This window comes from Podarcis liolepis, assembly GCF_965112155.1.
Source record: "Podarcis liolepis genome assembly, chromosome: 8".
Lineage (NCBI taxonomy): Eukaryota > Metazoa > Chordata > Lepidosauria > Squamata > Lacertidae > Podarcis > Podarcis liolepis.
Genome location: NC_139560.1, coordinates 1650840 through 1658126, shown reverse-complemented (window position 1 = coordinate 1658126; position 7287 = coordinate 1650840). Strand labels below are relative to the sequence as shown.

The 7287-nt window shown below is 45.3% G+C and overlaps 1 long non-coding RNA gene across 1 annotated transcript in view; it reads right to left on the bottom strand.

Annotated features, from left to right (window-relative positions):
- The window catches only part of LOC310713255, a 258239-nt gene that overhangs the window by 56664 nt on the left and 194288 nt on the right, over positions 1 to 7287 (bottom strand). The gene's annotated exons all lie outside the window — the stretch shown is intronic.

Sequence of the window (7287 nt, the reverse complement as noted above, 5' to 3'; positions counted from 1 at the left end):
TACATTTACAGATGAGTTTGTGCGTTACCTGCCATCAGGGCCAGGTGTAGACTTGAATGTGAGAAGAGCCTGCTGGATCAGGCCAACGGGGGACCATCTAGTCAACAGCAACAACAACAACAATAATCTATTTATTTATACCCCGCCCATCTGGCTGGGTCTCCCCAGCCACCCTGGGCGGCTTCCAACAAAGAGTCTATTAAACATTAAAAGCTTCCCTAAACAGGGCTGCCTTCAGATGTCTTCTAAAAGTCTGGTAGTTGTTTTTCTCTTTGACATCTGGTGGGAGGGCGTTCCACAGGGTGGGTGCCACCACCAAGAAGGCCCTCTGCCTGGTTCCCTGTAACTTGGCTTCTCGCAGGGAGGGAACCGCCAGAAGGCTCTCGGCGCTGGACCTCTGTGTCTGGCAGAACAATGGAGGTGGAGACGCTCCTTCAGATATACTGGACCGAGGTCGTTTAGGGCTTTCAAGGTCAGCACCAACACTTTGAATTGTGCTCGGAAACCTACTGAGAGCCAATGCAGATCTCTCAGGACCGGTGTTATGTGGTCTCAGTGGCCACTCCCAGTCCCCAGTCTAGCTGCCGCATTCTGGATTAATTGCAGTTTCCGGGTCACCTTCAAAGGTAGCCCCACATAGAGCGCATTTCAGTAGTCCAAGCGGGAGATAACCAGAGCATGCACCACTCTGGCGAGACAGTCTGGGGGCAGGGAGGGTCTCATTCTGCGTACCAGATGGAGCTGGTAAACAACTGCCCTGGACACAGAGTTGACCTGCACCTCCATGGACAGCTGTGAGTCCAGAATGACTCCCAGGCTGAGCACCTGTTCCTTCAGGGGCAAAGTTACCCCATTCAGGACCAGGGAGTCCCCCACACACTTTGAATTGTGCTTGGAAACATACCGGGAGCCAATGTAGGTCTTTCAAGACCGGTGTTATGTGGTCTCTTTAGCCGCTCCCAGTCACCAGTCTAGCTGCCGCATTTTGGATTAGTTGTAGTTTCCGGGTCACCTTCAAAGGTAGCCCCACGTAGAGCACATTGCAGTAGTCCAAGCGGGAGATAACCAGAACCTGCACCACTCTGGTGAGACAGTCTGCGGGCAGGGAGGGTCTCATCCTGCGTACCAGATGAGAGCTGGTAGACAGCTGCCCTGGACACAGAATTGACCTTCGCCTCCATGGACAGCTTTGGTGACAGTGTGCAACAACAGAATATTTTTGTTCTTTCTGCCTGAGAGGTTCAAATTGCAATTTGACTCCTCTATCACCCGGGGGCTCTTTATATTCTGTCTGTAGGAACTGCTCTTTGTCTTGAGTAAACACCAGCTTCACAAAGCACCCCTGTGACATGAAGCCTGAAGCATTTTTTTTTAAAGGCTAGTTCGGCAGCATTTGAAATCCTGGTTTGTCCCTGTAAAGACGTCTCCTTGCTCCTCTGTCTGCAGTTTGCTGCAATTTTCTCTGGGAGCCCACCATTCTTTTTAAGTTGTTGCAAAGGTGCCATTGCAATGAGACATCCTTTACCTGGGGAACTCCCTGCCACAGGGGGTGGAGGTGGCGACTCACATAGGATCAGATAAAACTATGAGGGATAAGGCTATTGTCAAATATCTTTTTTAAGGACATTATACAGGGGTGTGTGCTTTTTGACTTAATGTTTGCCCTCCTTGTGGCCAAAACAGACTCTCTGAGAGGCTTGCAAACATCATTTTTAAGACTGCCCCTGCCCTCAGGCTCAGCATCTAAAAAAAAGACATCAGAAGAAAATAACAAGTGCAGACAACTGCTGGAGATGTGGAAGTGAAAATGCAAACTTAGTACCTATGATGATTAACTGCCCGGTGTTAAGATCATTTTGGTGCGAGGTGAGGATATATATATATATAGCAAGAGTAATAAAAAGAAATTGTTATTTAGGGAATTTGAATTTAATTCTAAATTATATACTGGAAATGTGGGAGATTACAAGGGGTAAAAAAAAAAGAAAGGATGTGCTGTGCCATATTAGAAGCAAAAAAAAAAATGTTTTGATGAATTGGAAGAGCCGCAAAAAGATTCCATTGAGCATGTGGGTTGACAATATGGACAGACTAGCTACATATGAGTGAACTGCATATCGACGCAAATTAAGAATGGATAAATATGAAGAAATTTGGAAGGAATACTTAAGCAATAAGGCGGAAAGTGGTGGGAAGTAGGGGGAGAAGAGGTGGGGAAATATTGTTAAAAGGGTGTAGTTATAGGTATATCAGTACTCAAATCTGAATTGTTAAATTGTGTTATTGCGGTTTTTGTTGTATGTGCTTTTTGTGGTTGCTGTTTGTATTGAAAAAACAATTAAATATTTTTTTTTTAAAAAGACATCACACAAGGAGAAAGGAAGGGGAGGGAGGAGGGGAAAGCAAACTCAAGTGAAAGTTCTTAAAAGCTGCTGTTCACTGAATCAGATCCTGAGTCCATCTCTAGCTCAGGCTGGCTGGCAGTGGCTCTCCATGAAGACCCTCCCAGGAGGTCCTAGGTGGCCGTGTTGGTCTGACGCAGTAGAAATATATAGATATATAGATATAGATAGATATAGATATAAATATATATATAGTCCAGTAACACCTTAAAGACCAACTAAGTTTGTTTTTGGTATGAGCTTTCATGTGCATGCACACTTCTTCAGGTATCTAAAGATGGTGCTACTGGACAATTTTATATTTTATATATGTGTATATATATATATTTCTCCCAGAGGTTGTTTCTCTCTCTCTCTCTCTCTCTCTCTCTCTCTCTCTCTCTCTCTCTCTCATCTATCTATCTATCTATCTATCTATCATCTATCTATCTATCATCTATCATCTATCATCTATCATCTATCATCTATCTATCTATCTAATCATCTATCTATATCTATCTATCTATCATCTATCTATCTATCATCTATCTATCTATATCTATCATCTATCTATCTATCTATCTATCTATCTATCTATCTATCTATATCTATCTATCTATCTATCTATCTATCTATCTATCTATCATCTATCTATCTATCTATCTATCATCTATCTATCTAATCATCTATCTATATCTATCTATCTATCATCTATCTATCTATCATCTATCTATCTATATCTATCATCTATCTATCTATCTATCTATCTATCTATCTATCTATCTATCTATCATCTATCTATCTATCTATCTATCATCTATCTATCTATCTATCTATCTATCTATCTATCTATCTATCTAATCATCTATCTATATCTATCTATCTATCATCTATCTATCTATCTATCTATCTATCTATCTATCTATCATCTATCTATCATCTATCTATCTATCTATCTATCTATCTATCTATCTATCTATCTATCATCTATCTATCTATCTATCATCTATCTATCTATCTATCTATCTATCTATCTATCTATCTAATCATCTATCTATATCTATCTATCTATCATCTATCTATCTATCATCTATCTATCTATCTATATCTATCATCTATCTATCTATCTATCTATCTATCTATCTATCTATCTATATCTAGTTTTTATTAATTTTTCTGTTTTACAAATTAAAACACTCATTTTACACCCTTAAGATATCAATGACTTCCCTTCTTCTCTTTCCACGGTTCATTTTGCATATCATAACTCCCTGCATATTTTACAAAAACTATACCATTCACTATCCCATTATTGCATCCATCAAAAATTATTTGCCCTGTTGAATTGATCTGAATGCTGCCAGCGTTTTCAGCTGTACACAGTTATTTCCAATATATTCAATAAACGTTTTCCAATCTTCTTTAAACGTATGTTCTTCTTGTTCTCCTATTCTGTATGCTGAGTCTGCAAGTTGTCCCCCCCCCCCCCAGGAGGTTGGGTCTGCTGCCTTCTGCATGCAAAGCACAGCTCCTGAGGCTCTTTCCTATAGGGCTGTTGCCAAGTCTGGTTCCATCTTTGCAGCAGGAGTGAAGGGGCTGCTTCCTCCCAGCAGGAGCAGCCTGTGAGATTCTGCTGCTGTCAGCAGCCTCTGCATTGCCGGAGCTGAGAGAGGCAGCTCTCCAGCAGTGCAGAGACATCTTCTGCATGCCAAACAGGTGTCCCACTAGGGATCCTGCATGGACCCTTTGCATCCTCTGTCTGAGATGCTTGCATGTTGAGGTGCAAAGGACAGGTCATGGCATTTAATAGCAACTAAAGAACAATGGCAGGAGAGGTTGATGAACTATTCAGAACTGGCAAAAATGACAGACAAAGAGAAAAAAACAACAGTGACTTTGAAAAAGAACGGGAGCCATTTATATTATACTTGCAGAAACAAAGAAAGTCTATAGACTTGATGGCAGGATTTAAATAAACATTCACATCATTAGTATTAGAAAATGTTACAGATAGGTAGCCGTGTTGGTCTGCCATAGTCAAAATAAAAAAAATCCTTCCAGTAGCACCTTAAAGACCAACTAAGTTAGTTCTTGGTATGAGCTTTCGTGTGCATGCACACTTCTTCAGATACACTGAAACAGAAGTTGCCAGATCCTTCTATATAGTGAGAAGGTGGGGAGGGGTATTACTCAGAAGGGTGGTGGGAATGGGTGATTGGCAGATAGCTGAGATGAGCCTGTTGACGACTCTTATACCCCTCCCCACCTTCTCACTATATAGAAGGATCTGGCAACTTCTGTTTCAGTGTATCTGAAGAAGTGTGCATGCACACGAAAGCTCATACCAAGAACTAACTTAGTTGGTCTTTAAGGTGCTACTGGAAGGAATTTTTTTATTAGAAAATGTGTAGAAGATAGAGAAATAATATGGTGCATTCACTGTTATTTTTATGTTTTTAGGTTTGATGTTATTGTATAAATATGTTATTAGTAGTTTTTTTCTTTTAGGAGGCAGCAAAGTGGGTGAAAGGAAAAACAAACCAGAAGTGGAAGTTGGGGGAAGCCTAGGAGGGGAGGAAGGGAGGAAGGAATGTATAGTAAATGTTAGGAATATGAGATGCGTGTAATAAATGAAAAAGGAAAATGAATCTTTTTTTTTTAAGATCATGGCTTTTAAGGTTTGTTTTCTCCTGTTGACATCCTACCTTTTCCTCCAAGGAGCTGCAGGTGACCTACATGCTTCTTCCACCTGCTTCTCATTCAACACCCCCCCAACTCTGTGAGGGAGGTTAGGCTGAGAGGCACTGACTGGCCCCCAATTTCCCCAGGGAGCTTTGTGACTGCATGGGGATTTGAACCTGGGTCTGTCGGATCTTAGGAATGCGGGTGGCGCTGTAGGTTAAACCACAGAGCCTAGGACTTGCCGATCAGAAGGTCGGCGGTTCGAATCCCTGCAACGGGGTGAGCTCCCATTGCTCGGTCCCTGCTCCTGCCCACCTAGCAGTTCAAAAGCACGTCAAAGTGCAAGTAGATAAATAGGTACCGCTCTGGCGGGAAGGTAAACGGCATTTCCGTGCGCTGCTCTGGTTCGCCATGCTGGCCACATGACCTGGAAGCTGTACGCAGGTTCCCTCGGCCAATAAAGTGAGATGAGCGCCGCAACCCCAGTCGGCCTTTACCTTTACCTTTTACTTAGGACTCCAGTCTGAGTACCAGGGGACCCTACAAAACGCTGCGCTCATGCTATCAGACCCTACAAAACAAAAGCGAGATGAGCGCCGCAACCCCAGAGTCATCTGCGACTGGACCTAATGGTCAGGGGCCCCTTTACCCTTTACCTTTACTGTCAGATCTTAGCCTAACACACTAACCACTATGCCATGCCGGGTCTCTAATTGCAACGCCGTAGACTGTGCTGGCACTGCTCCAGCCCAACTTCACTGCCTGCCTAATTATTTCCAGGTAACCCCAGAGTCGGCCACGACTGGACCTAATGGTCAGGGGTCCCTTTACCTTTTTATTTGGAACCCACTTGGCCAGACCCAGGGAAGTCAACATCCCAGATTATGGCCAAAGTTAATGTAAGAACACAATTAGGCCAGTGACCCACCCAACTTCTCACAGTAGCCAACTCCTAAAGGGACCCCTGACCATTAGGTCCAGTCGTGGCCGACTCTGGGGTTGCTGTGCTCATCTCACTTTACTGGCCAAGGGAGCTGGTGTACAGCTTCCGGGTCATGTGGCCAGCATGACTAAGCCGCTTCTGGCAAATCAGAGAAGCACATGGAAACACCATTTACCTTCCCGCCGGAGCAGTATCTATTTATCTACTTGTACTTTGAGGTGCTTTTGAACTGCTAGGTTGGCAGGAGCAGGGACCGAACAACGGGAGCTCACCCCATTGCGGGGATCGAACCGCCGACCTTCTGATCGGCAAGCCCTAGGCTCTGTGGTTTAACCCACAGCGCCACCCACATCCCGGCCAACTCCTAGGGATCTCCAATAAAATATTTGAGGCGGTTGACGCTGAGCCCCACCCCAAAGTTGATGGGCATTGCCATTCAAATAGTGTGTTTGTATGTGTTGCGTCTTGGAATCGATTATGTGGGGTGAGGCTTACCTGCCCCCCCAATATTTTATTCCGGTTGGCATCTCTGGACCAGATTCCCATTATGGGAAAGCTGCCAGCAGGATCCGACCCCAAGATCCACTATTTCCCTTCTGTGGTTTCCAGCAACGGGCACAATGCCAGTTATGGAGACAAGAGCATAGCCATTATGGCTAGTAGTAGCCACGGCAAGCCTCTCCTGCTCTGTTAAGAACAGCAGGAGATCCTGCTGGATGAGGCCACTGGCCCACCTGGGCCATCGTCCCGTCCTCACCTGGCCAAGCAGATGACCTGAACAGGAAACCCGCAAGCCGGGGCCCCTGGGGACCGAACCCGTGTTCTTCGGCCTGCAGAGCAGCTGCCCCGCCACTGCGGCACTCCGGGCTGGCGGGGACCTCCCGGTTGCTGCCTGGGGGGCAGAAGCAGGGAAGACCTCGCGGGGCGCGGCAGCGGTGGCCCCGGGATGCGCTCCTCCGGCCCCGGTGCCATCCCTGCGGGCGGCTCAGCCCTGCCTCCGACGGGAGTGGCATCTTCTGGGCAAGAGGAGGAGAAGGAGGAGAGGGAGAAGGAGAAAAAGGAGGAGAAGGAGAAGGAGAAGGAAAAGGAGGAGAAGAAGGAGAAGGAGAAAGAGAAAGAGAAGGTGGAGAAGGAGAAAGAGGAGGAGAAGGAGAAGGAGAAAGAGAAGAAGGAGAAGGAGAGGGAGAAGGAGAAGGAGGAGGAGAAGGAGAAGGAGAAAAAGGAGGAGGAGGAGAAGGAGGAGGAGAAAGAGAAGGAGGAGGAGGAGGAGAGGGAGAAAAA